This window comes from Engystomops pustulosus, chromosome 4 (assembly GCF_040894005.1).
Source record: "Engystomops pustulosus chromosome 4, aEngPut4.maternal, whole genome shotgun sequence".
Classification (NCBI taxonomy): Eukaryota; Metazoa; Chordata; class Amphibia; order Anura; family Leptodactylidae; genus Engystomops; species Engystomops pustulosus.
The window spans coordinates 88,130,593-88,144,767 of record NC_092414.1 but is presented as its reverse complement, the minus strand read 5'-3'; the positions used below and the strand labels follow the sequence as shown (position 1 = coordinate 88,144,767).

Genomic DNA, 14,175 nt, shown 5'->3' with positions numbered 1-14,175 from the left:
ATTTGTCCACCAGTCAGTCTTCCACGCAGTCCACCCATGTCACCGAAATCGCCACTCCTCCAGCTCCTGCACCTCAGCCTCCTCCCCCCCAGTCTGCCCCCTCCCAGGAAAATTTGGCATTTGAACCGGCATACTCTGAGGAACTGTTTTCTGGACCCTTCCCACAGTCACAAACCACTTGTCCGGTTGCTGCTGAGCAATTTTCCGATGCCCAGGTTTTCCACCAGTCACAGTCTGTGGGTGATGATGACCTTCTTGACGTAGTGGAAGTGTGTAAAGAGGTGTCCGACGATGAGGAGACACGGTTGTCAGACAGTGGGGAAGTTGTTGTCAGGGCAGGAAGTCCGAGGGGGGAGCAGACTGAGGGATCGGAGGATGATGAGGTGACAGACCCAAGCTGGGTTGATAGGCCGGGTGAACACAGTGCTTCTGAGACGGAGGAGAGTCCTCGACCAGAACAGGTTGGAAGGGGCAGTGGTGGGGCCAGACGGAGAGGCAGGGCCAGAGCTGGTGCATCAGCGCCAAATGTGTCAACTAGTGAAGCTCCCGTGGCGAGGGCTCTTGCGGCGAGGGCTAGATTTTCAGAAGTCTGGAAGTTCTTTAAGGAAACACCGGATGACCGACGGACTGTGGTGTGCAACATTTGCCAAACCAGGATCAGCAGGGGTTCCACCACTACTAGCTTAACTACCACCAGTATGCGCAGGCATATGAATGCTAAACACCCCACTCAGTGGCAACAAGCCCGTTCACCTCCGGCCGTGCACACCACTGCTCCTTCCCCTGTGTCAGCTGATAGTCAGCCCCCTGCCCAGGACCCTGCCACAAAAACCCCATCGTCGCCTCCACGATCCTCCACAGCATCCACCAGCGTTCAGCTCTCCATACCCCAGACGCTGGAGCGGAAACGCAAATATAGTGCAACCCACCCGCACTCCCAAGCCCTTAATGTCCACATCTCCAGATTGCTTAGCCTGGAGATGCTGCCCTATAGGCTGGTAGAGACCGAGGCCTTTCGCAACCTCATGGCGGCGGCCGCCCCTCGGTATTCGGTCCCCAGCCGCCACTACTTTTCCCGGTGTGCCGTCCCAGCCCTGCACCAGCACGTGTCAGACAACATCACCCGTGCCCTGACCAACGCCGTTTCTGACAAGGTCCACCTGACCACGGACACGTGGACGAGTGCTGCCGGGCAGGGCCACTATATATCGCTGACGGCACATTGGGTTAACTTGGTGGAGGCTGGGACCGAGTCTGACCCTGGGGCTGGTCATATACTGCCGACGCCGAGGATTGCGGGGCCTACCTCGGTCCAGGTGTTTCAGGCCTACTATGCCTCCTCCTCCTCCCACCCCTCCTCCACCTCCTCCTCCGAACTACCATCCGTGGGCACGGCGCCATCAGTCGGTAGCTCTAGGCACAGCAGCAGTGCAGCAGGCGATAAAAGGCACACCGCCCAAGAGCTATTACAGGGCATCACGGCGCAGACTGATCTGTGGCTGGCACCGCTGAACCTGAAGCCAGGCATGGTTGTGTGTGACAACGGCCGTAACCTTGTGGCGGCTCTGCAACTCGGCAGACTGACACATGTGCCATGCCTGGCCCATGTGTTAAATCTGATAGTTCAGCGTTTCCTCAAGACATACCCCAATCTGTCAGATTTGCTCACGAAGGTGCGCCGCATCTGTGCGCATTTCAGGAAGTCCAGCACAGATGCTGCCACTCTCAGGGCAGCGCAGCGCCGCCTCCAACTGCCCGCTCACTGACTGTTGTGCGACGTGCCCACGAGGTGGAATTCAACACTGACCATGTTATCCAGAGTTTACCAGCAGCGCCGAGCCATTGTAGACTGCCAGATGTCAACTTCCACCAGAACTGGTAGTCAGGTCAGTCAGCTTCCTCAAGTCTACAATGAGGAGTGGACGTGGATGTCTGATATCTGTCAGGTGCTGAGTAACTTTGAGGAGTCAACACAGATGGTCAGTGGCGATGCCGCCATCATCAGCCTCACCATCCCGCTGCTTGGCCTGTTGAAAAACTCTCTGATCAGCATGAAGTCGGAAGCTTTGCGCTCGTCACAAGAGACGGGGGAAGAAGATTCCCTTGTTGATAGCCAAAGCACCCTTAGGTCTGTTTCTCAGCGCATATCGGAGGAGGTGGAGGTGGAGGAGGATGAGGAGGAAGAGGAGGAGAATGTTGGCGAGACACAAGAGGGGACCATTGTTGAGTCCTTTACTGTTCAGCGTGTATGGGCAGAAGAAGAGGAGTTGGAGGAGTTGGAGGAGGAGGAAATGGACAGTCAGGCCAGTGAGGGGAGTGAATTCTTACGCGTTGGTACTCTGGCGCATATGGCAGATTTCATGCTAGGCTGCCTATCCCGTGACCCTCGCGTTCAAAGAATTTATTCCAGCACCGATTACTGGGTGTTCACTCTCCTGGACCCACGGTACAAGCAAAATCTTTCCACTCTCATCCCTGCAGAGGAAAGGAGTGTGAGAATGCATGAATACCAGCAGGCCCTGGTGCACAAGCTGAAACAGTATTTCCCTTCTGACAGCGCTAGCGGCAGAGTGCGTAGTTCTGCGGGACAAGTAGCGAGGGAGAGTAGGCGAGCAGGCAGCTTGTCCAGCACTGGCAAGGGTACGCTTTACAAGGCTTTTGCCAGCTTTATGTCACCCCAGCAAGACACTGTCACCTGTCCCCAGTCTCGGCAGAGTAGGGCTGATCTTTACAGAAAGATGGTGAGGGAGTACGTAGCTGACCATACCATCGTCCTAAATGATCACACAGCTCCCTACAACTACTGGGTTTCAAAGCTGGACATGTGGCACGAACTGGCGCTGTACGCCTTGGAGGTTCTTGCCTGCCCTGCCGCTAGCGTCTTGTCCGAGCGGGTTTTCAGTGCAGCTGGTGGCATCATCACCGATAAGCGTACACGCCTGTCGACTGACAGCGCTGACAGGCTGACGCTTATTAAGATGAATAAAGCCTGGATTTCTCATAATTTCCAATCTCCACCAGGTGAAGGAAGCTCAACCTGAATAATTGATCCACTCCTCCTCCTCCTCATTTTCCTCCTTCTCCTCCTCTTTGTACAGTAAAGCAGAGGAAACTGGCTATTTTTTGACAGGGCCCACTGGCTCTTGCTATAGAACTTTATGCATTTAATTTTTCTGGAGGGCCACCGACCCGGTCCTCTGTTTTAAACAATTTTTGGGAGTGCCACATACAGGCACTCAATCTATTCAATTTTTCTGGAGGGCCACCGACCCGTTCCTCTGTTTTAAACAATTTTTGGGAGTGCCACATACAGGCACTCAATCTATTCTATTTTTCTGGAGGGCCACCTACCTGCTCCTCTCGTTTGAAAACTTTTTGGGACTGCCACATACAGGCACTCAATCGATTCCATTTTTCTGGAGGGCCACCTACCTGCTCCTCTGGTTTGAAAACTTTTTGGGACTGCCACATACAGGCACTCAATCTATTCTATTTTTCTGGAGGGCCACCTACCTGCTCCTCTGGTTTGAAAACTTTTTGGGACTGCCACATACAGGCACTCAATCTATTCAATTTTTCTGGAGGGCCACCTACCTGCTCCTCTGGTTTGAAAACTTTTTGGGACTGCCACATACAGGCACTCAATCTATTCAATTTTTCTGGAGGGCCACCTACCTGCTCCTCTGGTTTGAAAACTTTTTGGGACTGCCACATACAGGCACTCAATCTATTCTATTTTTCTGTAGGGCCACCTACCTGCTCCTCTGGTTTGAAAACTTTTTGGGACTGCCACATACAGGCACTCAATCTATTCAATTTTTCTGGAGGGCCACCTACCTGCTCCTCTGGTTTGAAAAATTTTTGGGACTGCCACATACAGGCACTATCCAAATTAAATTGTCTCCATAGCAGCCTCCACACGTTGTCTCCATTGCTACCTCCAAAAGTCGTCCATATAGCTGCCTCCATACATCGTCCCTTTATCAAACGAGGTGTGTCAGGCAGAAATTTGGGTTGTTTTCATGGATTCCACATCAAAGTTGTTAACTTTGTCGCCACCCAGCTGTGTTATCCACAAAATATACTAATAAACTTTTATCATTTACCAATATTATTTCAGCGCTTCTTGCGCATCTGTTTACATTCCCCTCACCCGCCATATCCCAAACTTATAAGAACGCTACTACACTTGATCTTATACAAAAGGTTCTTAGAAGTGCTGTTTGGGGAGTAGCCTAGAGACAGGGGCTTGGATTGGCGAAAGCTCGCCTGGCTGCGGAGCGCCAGCTCCATCCCAAGATCCAACTAACATAGTTTTAACTGCAGCACCTTTAATCTACTACTAGTTCACTGCCTCCATAATAATAATAATAATCTTTATTTATATAGCGCCATCATATTCCGTAGCGCTTTACAAATCATAGGAAACAAATACAAATGTAATGTAACAGAGCACAACATTTGTATGGAACAACAGGAGTGAGGTCCCTGCTCGCCAGAGCTTACGGTTTATGATGATGATGGGGTAACACGAGGTAAAAGAATATTTAATGGTCAAGCCATTCTTCTTAGGGAATAGAACAAAATATAATAAATGGAATTGCTGTCGCTTGAACCACTCAGCCGTCATCTTATATACCAGGTCCAGGGTGAATGGGACTGTAGAGAAGTCTGGTGCCTGTTGGTTGCTGGATAACAGATGGGAGGACGACACAGGACGGGTTAGTAGAAGAGTTAAAACTTCATGCAGTTAATGAGTGTTATAGGCTTGCCTAAAGAAATGGGTTTTAAGAGCACGTTTGAAACTTTGGAGGTTAGGTATTAGTCTGATAGTCCAGGGCAGAGCATTCCATAGAATTGGTGCAGCTCTAGAGAAGTCTTGGAGACGCGAGTGGGAGGTCCGCACTAGGGTAGAGGTTAATCTAAGATCACTGGCGGATCTAAGAGCACGGGTTGGGCGATAGACTGAGATAAGAGAGGAGAGGTAGGGGGGTGCAGCATTATACAGAGCTTTATGGATGAGGGTTATTATTTTAAACTATTCGAATGGAGACTGGCAGCCAGTGCAGCGACTGGCATGAACTGTAAGCATACATGGTCCCCTTATCAAACGAGCTGTGTCAGGCAGAATTTTGGGTTGTTTTCATGGCTTCCACAACAAACTTGTTAACTTTGTCGCCACCCTGCTATGTAATCCACAAAAAATACTGGCAAACTTTTATCATTTACCGATATTATTTCAGCGCTTCTTGCGCATCTGTTTACATTCCCCTCACCCGCCATATCCTAAACTTATAAGAACGCTACTACACTTGATCTTATACAAAAGGTTCTTAGAAGTGCTGTTTGGGGAGTAGCCTAGAGACAGGAGCTTGGATTGGCGAAAGCTCGCCTGGCAGCGGAGCGCCAGCTCCATGCCAAGATCCAACTAACATAATTTTAACTGCAGCACCTTTAATCTACTACTAGTTCACTGCCTCCATACATGGTCCCCTTATCAAACGAGCTGTGTCAGGCAGAATTTTGGGTTGTTTTCATGGCTTCCATGTTAACTTTGTCGCCACCCTGCTGTGTAATCCACAAAATATACTGGCAAACTTTTATCATGTACCGATATTATTTGAGCGCTTCTTGCTCACCTCCTTTGGTTCCTCTCTGCCACCCATTGGTTTGAAGCCTGAGTCCATTTAGGGTATGTCGCCATGACACTCTCTAGCCTGCTGCCGCTGCCTCTGCATGCCGTCCCCTATAGTGTCAGGGTCAATTATTGGATGTTTTAGATGCTATCTAGCTTCATTCTGTCACTCTGTCATGGCCATGCTGTTGCCCATAATTTTGGCATAATGGTGCGATTAAGCAGCCTCAGAGGCATCCATGCATGCTGCCCCTGCTGTTTCCTGTCCATTTCCGTGGTGTTTCCATCCTTTTCTGAGGTTCCCAGGTGTTTGGCCAAGCTTCCCTGTGCAGAGCCTTGGTCCCCTTGAAAAATGCTCGAGTCTCCCATTGACTTCAATGGGGCTCGTTATTCGAGACGAGCGCTCGAGCATCGGGAAAAGTTCGTCTCGAATAACGAGTACCCGAGCATTTTAGTGCTCGCTCATCTCTAGTTCTCTTAGAGTCAAATCCAGAGGCACCAGGTGTGTCAATTCAGAGACCTCTATGTTTTGTTCTTTAGTACCTAGAAACATGATAAGTAACATGACACATGATAAGATGATGAAACATGATAAGTAACATGACACATGATAAGATGATGAAACATTATAAGTAACCAGGACTTTTAGCTTCTTGTCCTGTCTTTTTAACACAAAAAAAGGCTTTTAAAATTTTCCAAATGAGTCCGAGGGGCTCTGGGCTCCATAGGTGTTAATGGAGCCTGGAGCCCCTCAGGCTCATTTGGATGATTTTTATAGCCCCTTTCTATTAAAAACAAGGGCATAAGAAGCTAAAAGAATAGCAGATCCTGCCAGAGGGGGCACACACCAGTATGTCCTTGTGCTTGGTTTACAATGGTTCATCCTGGTGGTAGACGTCCTTTAAGGACCTAGATCATTTTCACCCAGCTCAGATGTTCAAATCTGCTTCGTGCCATTATAAGCAATTATAACTTTAGAAAGCTTTAACTTACCAAGGTTATTTTCATATGTGTTTTCAGAGGTGTTTTATTTTCGTGATGAGATATTTTTCGTTTTTTCGGACTGATGTGACTACCTCTGTGGGGAAAACAAACAAAAGACATAGACAATTCCAAACCCAATCGCTATAATAGGTACGAGGAAGATTAGACAGGTATAGAGCTCGGGTTTTCATCGTTGACCAGTCAGGCAAGTCTACATGAGGTAGACCTAAAGTCCCCAGAAAGTGAGGTAGGTATCCTGCCTACTTGAAGGTAACTTGGCAGCCATCTTTTCCAGCCATAAGCTGAAACGGATAGCCCCACCAACACATGATGCCTCTATCCGTCAACATTTGGGTCAAGGGCTTCAGCGTTTTACAAAGGAGAAGTGTGCAACAGGCCAAGTCTGGGAGGATAGAATTTCAGAATTGTGAAAGTTTTTTTTTTTAAACCAGAAAATGTTTATTTGCACACAGAATCATAAAACAATTACAATGACACAAGCATCAAATATACCAGTGGTGGCGAACCTATGGCACGGGTGCCAGAGGTGGCACTCAGAGCCCCCTATATGGGCACTCCGGACATCACCTCAGAGCAGGGTTCGCCAGACAGGACTCAAGGCCTCTTGAAGTCCCAGGTAGCCGAGGACCCTAGAAGGAAGCTTCAATGATAATCCAAACTTATCCTCCTTTCTACTGTATTGGTGTCCTCAGGTGCCTATACAATTTAAACATGTGATAGAGCAGGGAGTAATAAGTTACTGATTCAATTGTCACATTGGCACTTAGCGAAAAATATGTGGGTTTTGGTTGTAGTTTGGGCACTCGGTGTCTTAAAGGTTTGCCATCACTGATATATACAATATAAATGTACAAGCTGACATTTTCCCCAACATGAAAACCCCCCTCCCTTCCCTTCCAACCCTCCCCTAGGTCTGAACTTCTCTCCTGATTGAGAAAGGTTAATGGATGTTTAGCTCTCACTGCCTGGAAGATGACCTCTTTTTCTTTGTAGAAATGCACTTTGCAAATTACAGTGGAGAAAAGGGTATTTAGTCAGCCACCAATTGTGCAAGTTCTCCCACTTAAAAGATGATAGAGGCCTGTAATTGACACCACAGGTAGACCTCAACTATCAGAGATAACATGAGAAAACAAATCCAGAAAAAAATCACATTGTCTGATTTTTAAAGAATTTATTTGCAAATTATGGTGGAAAATAAGTATTTGGTCAATAACAAAAGTTTCCTGTAAGTCTTCATAAGGTTGGCACACACTGTAGCTAGTATGTTGGCTGATTTCTCCATGCAGATCTCCTCTAGAGCAGTGATGTTTTTGGGCTGCTGCTGGGCAACATGGACTTTAAACTACCTCCAAAGATTTTCTATGGGTTTAATATCTGGAGACTGGCTAGACCTCGAAATGCTTGTAGAATAAAATTGCATTTGGAGAGAAAAATCACCTGATTTTGCATCGCCATCTTCTATGAGGTGTAACATTTGGATTTTTTTTGTTGATTGAGCTGAATTATGCTGTATCTTTTGCGGAATGAGTTCTACCTTTTATTGGAATCATTGTGGGTTAAATTTGACATTTTGTTCACTTTTTATTGAGTTTTTATTTGGTTGCATGCATAAAAATCCTAATTTTTGGCATTTTTAAAATTATTTTTTAGTGATTATTTAGTTTTATTTATAAACAATTTTTATTAAGTAGAAACACAATACAAGACATTAACAACAAAGGACACAAAACATTTGAATCGATATTGCAACTTATCAACCAGGCGTAGTACATTACAACATACAAAAAAATGAAGAATAGCCACGTGCAGAGTGTCATGAAGTGAAAGGACAGTGAGGTGCGTTGGCCAGGTGGATCCTATCGTACAGGTTTGGAGTTGTGGCCAGAAAGAGTGGCAGTCTTGAGCTTATGAGTGCTGGTAGTTATGTGTCGACTCTTTCACTATATTAGAATGGGTAATTGAAGCTCGCAGTAGTCTCAGATGGTAACTGAAATCTGACCATTCCAATTTTAATGAGAGCACATAAAGAGAACCTGTCACCCCCAAAAAGACCCCCACCAAAATGCCCCCCATAATCCTCTCCCCAGCCCCTTTCTATGTATGTTAAATTTATTTTAATTTATGTTGGGAAAGTTTTTCCTAAAAGATCTGACCTCTTACCAAATAAGAGGTTGAATCCACATATCTACTGCGCTGTGAGTGGGGTTTATTCATGAGGGGGCTGGCACTCCTCTGTAGGGTCTGTCTGACACTCCACTGACACTCCTCCACCACGCCCCTCTGTTTCACGCCGCTGTCAGCGGGGACCTGTAACAGAAGCCGGCAGCATTGAATATTTAATACGCAATCGCTGCCGCCTCTCCGCAGTGTATACGTATAGCATTCGGCCGTCGCTGTGGCCGGTGACAGGTCCACAGACATGCGCTACATCAGGAATTCATTGTACGAAGATCTGGCCGTGCCAAACTAGCCGGCCATACAGAGGAGTGCCAGCCCCCTCATGTGTCAGTCACAATAAGTCTCAGTCTCGATATGAGTCTTCTCCTTATACTTACCTACCGAGAAGGTCAAGAGCGTCATATGTTGTTTTTTAGATAGTGGATACGTATGGTCAGTTATCGAGATATGGTGCATGCGGTTGTATTTAGCTATTTTTATACTTGGATTATGTGCATGCCTATATATTAGGTTGTCTTCTTTCTGACCATATGATCGTATTTTATGCATGAATAGTATACTGTGAGAAGTTTACTTATTGCGTGTATATACCACTATTCGGCATATACCACTATATAATCTTCCATATGGCTTTCCATGTAGAGTAAGGGCCTTTTTTTTCTATTCGTGTGGGTATTATTTAAATGTTTAAAAGTTCAAATCTTCATGTTTTTTCGTCTCCATGGATCTTTGAACAGTATACTGTTTTCTCCAGGTTTTTGTGCAGTATTTATAGTATAGTATAAATGTTGTGTGTTGACCCACCTTAAGTATGCATACCCCTTCCACAGCATTCCGGGTTGCTATGGGAAGTTTGGGGGGAGTCACCAAAGGTTTATCATGTGATGTGTCACATGTTGAGACATGTGACTCCTGATCCCGCTTCCTACGGAGCATTTTGCCGGTGTCTAATGGAGTTCCTGTATACAAGATAATAGAGGTTAAAGTTTTTCTTTACTTATCGTTTCCCGGTCCCGGATGTGGTTTGCGTGTTTGGGGGAGTGTCTACACACTATGTGTATATATGTTTACAATAAGTTATGTTAGTTTAGTATCATGACTAAGCCACAATTGCGTCGAAACGCATCAATCAGTGTTTGTTGTTGCCCGTGTGATGTACCCCACCTAACCTAAAATAAAGACAAGCCTTTTATTGCACAGTACCGGGGTGGTTAACTGGAGTGCTGCTTACTCTTCATTTTTTACCATATTTGGTTGTGGAGTTGAGGACCTGAAGGCGTGCACCACCGCATGGACTTACTGCGTAGGGGCCATCAAAGGTGATTGGGTGAGTGAACCAGAAATACTTTTTTTGTTTGTGTTTGAATTAAAGGGATCTTGTGGCACTACATTCAGCTTTCCCATACTCATGGAAGAGCTCCTCCCTAAAATACTTGGGCATTAACTTAACTCCTACCTATGGTGGGCTCTTTGGAATCAATTTTACGCCCTTTCTTCAGGAGATTCAACGTCTTTTAAGCAAATGGAAACCAATGCATATATCACTTATGGGACCTATCGCGGCGGTAAAATGTCGGTGCTGCCTAAAATATTGTATTTGTTTGAAACAATGCCGGTTAGGGAACCAATGTCCTGGATGACTAGACTGCAGTCTAAATGTTTAGACTATGCCTGGAATGGGCGCAGACATAGTCAAAATCAGTTATGATGGTGAGTACCCCCAATGGAGGCCTCGGTTTCGCTGATTTGAAATTATATTATTTTGCGACCCATCTCAATCATCTAGCCTCCTGGACCTTGCTTCCGGCGTACAACAGATGGACAGAGATAGAGAAACTATGGCTAGCTCCTTTTCACCCAGCTAATATGGGGTCCTGTATCGGAGGTGACTCCTTCTTCCCTTTTAGGACCTACACAATTTACAAGGGAAATTTGGCTTAATTGCAGGACCCGCTTTCAATTAGCCACCATGCGTTCACCATTGACATTGGTCCTTTTTACCCCGCACCTCCCCAATAGTGTGTCCTCTGCAGGGTTTAAACCTTGGTTTCAGGTCTGGAAATTTCAGATAAAAGACTTTATACTGTAGATAACTATGCAAGACAAATCCTCCCATACTCCACGTTGGTAGATAGGCATCCCGAACTGGCAAGAGGGCTTTTCTGCAATCAGTAAATCAGATTGACCACTATAGGTCCAGAGACAGTTCCGAGGCCCACCCCTTTTGAATTACTATGCGCGAGTGGTCCATCCACCAAGGGCCTGATCTCTAGTATCTATGGCATTCTTAATTCCCCCATGACCCCTGAACTTCTAACACATAAATATATGGATAGGTGGGAATCTTGGATAGGAGGCAGCCTTTCAAGGGAGCAATGGCAGCTTATTTGGGCTACAGAAAAAAAATCCTCTATTAATACCCTGTATAAGGAAAATCAAATTAAAATCCTTATGAACTGGTACCACACTCCAGAATTGCTCCACAAATTTAGCCTTGACATTCCTGATACATGCTGGCTTTGCAATGCAGCGGGGGGGGGGGGGGGAGTGCCGAAGACCATACAGGGTCCAAGTGCCAAGCGGCTCCTTCATGTCCTCACAGCTGCCAAATGCTAAGTCTACTTTTTCTGGAAGAAACCCACCCCGCCCTCCACTTTGGAGCTATACACCCGAATTAAAGATATGAGGTTAATGGAACACCTGACTGCCCGAGTGAATAATCAAATGGATAAGTTCGAAGTGGTGTGGTCCACCTGGGACAAATTCTGTGAAACGCATATTCCCTGATAGTAGTGTCAACTGCTCAGTTTATTCTTCCCATTAAGTGCCATGAGTGAGACTGGAATGCCAGTTTTATGTTCAAGTTTTTGTTTATTGATGTTACATACTTTATATTCTGATATCTGGATACACGCAGCCACATATTCTGTCTTTGTAAAGTGGTCCTCCTGCTGCGACAGGAGTGAAGGCCCTAACTTGCACTTCCTTTCTGCCCTTGTAAAGGGCTGATGCATATGTGAAAATTTATTCTGAAAATCAAAATAAAGAGTTGATCAAAAAAATAAAAAAAGTGGTGTGAGTGGACTATGTGTACGAGAGAGAATGGTTTGCTTTTAAGAGTCCACCAGAGGGGGTTAGATGTAGGGAGAGTGTGACGAGAGCCCCACGGAGGAGGCGCAAGGTGGTTGAAGAACAGCTTTGCTCCAAGGAAACCCACTGTTTCAAGGAGCAATTATGTTGCCAATCCAATAGGAGTAGCAGGATCGAGGCTTGATAGTAACGTTTCAAGTGTGCCATTCCCATGCCTACATCTAGCTTAGCTCGAGTTAAGTAACGCCAACCAATCCTTGGCTTGGAAGTAGTGATTATTTAATTTTATTGTACGGGTTGTTATAAATGTGATGTATGGCGGTGTATTAGAGTAAATTTCAATAGGTATTGATGCACATCAGATAGATAGGGTGCTTGTGGATTAGGGATTCAACTCCAATGTATATACACACAATGTAATTCGAGCACTCCAATATGCAGAGAAGGATTTTATTGGCGCATATGGCTAAAGCGCAAACGTTTTCGGCTGATACAACAGCCTTTATCAAACACTGAAAATATGAACATAAGAATACCTAATCAGTGATAGAGATGACAAAATACATAAATGGATTTAATATATGTGCACAGCATACGTTCTGTGTAGGACACGAACACATGGATAGATATGATATATAGTATATGTAGTCTATACAAGACTACAAATGGAAATGGAAAGGACTTAGACAATTAACAGATAACAATTAGAACACATGGTAGCCGGATATCCGGTGTGGCTAGGTGGTCTTCAGGTATGGGAGTGGGGGGGAGCCTGTGACAGTCCTGGTTATAGGAGGTAAATAATACAAGTATGAGTTATCTTACCATTAGGCCAGTGGGGAGAGATGCAGAATGGTGGCGCCTGGGAATAGTACTTCCGTACTCCGGGGAATGTGGTGATTACTAGATAGTGGTGCTGCTTGCTATTTAAAGGGAGACGTGGCTGGGAGCGTGCACTGTGCAGGGCCGGAAGTTGCATAATACTGGGACTTCCGGTTTTCGGGTGTAGAGGTGATTGGCATCGCTCTGGGTGTACGTCGTCGCCGGTCGGAAGTTGCACAATGGGCTGCTTCCGGTATCGGCAAGAAGAGGTAACTAAGAATGCTGGCTGAAAGCTGAGCTTGCACAACAAAACTGTTGCTATGGGGAGGCGGGGCTGCGGCAGAGAAATGCATAGAGAATGAAAGTACAAGGGTAATAGCGACATACTGAATGGAATGTATAGAAATGTATGAATAAAGTATGGAGGAGTATACAATTCTCCCGGGTTAAACGACTCATCAGTAATTCCACTACGCAAACTACCAGAATTAATGAAATGACAGATCGCTTTCTTGCACGGGGTTACCCTAAGCAGGTTATGTACATTTTGTGTGTCGATTTTCACTTTGACTAGAACAAGCAGTCATCTGATCACTTGTTCAAATGAATACACTGCCTTCATGATGTATGGCAGTGTATTGGAGTAGCTACATTGCATCAGCAGAGGCACACCATCTATGAGGCGATAGTCGCCTGCTGGTTGACAGAGGGGGCAGCTTCAGGATGGTGGGAAGTGGGAAGATCCCCAGATCAACATTTAGATTCTCGGGCACAATTTGAAAGGCTGTCACCGTCTAGTGGTCAAGTGGGCACTACCCTGGGCAGACATGTTGGCCAAAGCTTGCTGACCGCACACTCCCACACATATGCACAGAGCAGGTAGTCCTACACATATTTATTATAAGCTATACCTCCCTCCTATTTCATAGAAGAGAAAGAGAGACAAAATATGTGGCGTGCTATGTGCAACATGGAGTAGTTTTTTGCCCTAAGCAATGTCTTTTTCTCTGCCCCTTACATCACCCACACACAGTATAATTTGCCTCTTAGCACCATTCACGCCCCCCTCACATTTTTGACCCTCTGATATGGTACTCCCAGCTCGCCCCCATATTAAAGACCTCTCTTATTGTGCCCCTGAGCAGCTCCCCCTCATATTGTTGCCTTCATAGCCACTTCCCCCTAATATTGTGCCGCCCAAGAAGTGCCCCTTCTTACTTTGTCCCTAGCAGCTCTGCTCTTATTTTGCTTCCAAGCAGCTCCACCTCTTATTTTATTCCAAGAATAAAATAATAAAGATATATACACACCTTTCCCCATTCACCTGCTGTCCTATGCTCTCCTATGTTCCTGTTGTCTGTAGCTCTGTATACAGCAGCAGATGACATCATCACATGGGGCTTGCTGACTCTGCTACACAAAGCAGAAGCAAAGGGATAATG

The 14,175-nt window shown here is 45.9% G+C and overlaps 1 long non-coding RNA gene across 3 annotated transcripts in view; it reads right to left on the bottom strand.

The window, feature by feature from the left end:
• LOC140129028 (uncharacterized) overlaps positions 1-12,873 on the bottom strand; it is a 36,981-nt gene extending 24,108 nt beyond the window's left edge. For 2 of the 3 annotated variants that reach the window (XR_011855259.1, XR_011855258.1), the window contains exons 1-2: positions 12,737-12,873; positions 6,629-6,713 (exon numbers count right to left, since the gene is read on the bottom strand). This is a non-coding gene — a long non-coding RNA (uncharacterized lncRNA). Of the gene's footprint in view, positions 1-6,111; positions 6,179-6,628; positions 6,714-12,736 lie in introns of those variants that run through there. The other variant, XR_011855257.1, reaches the window with a different exon arrangement.
• Between the last annotated feature and the right edge of the window lie 1,302 nt (positions 12,874-14,175).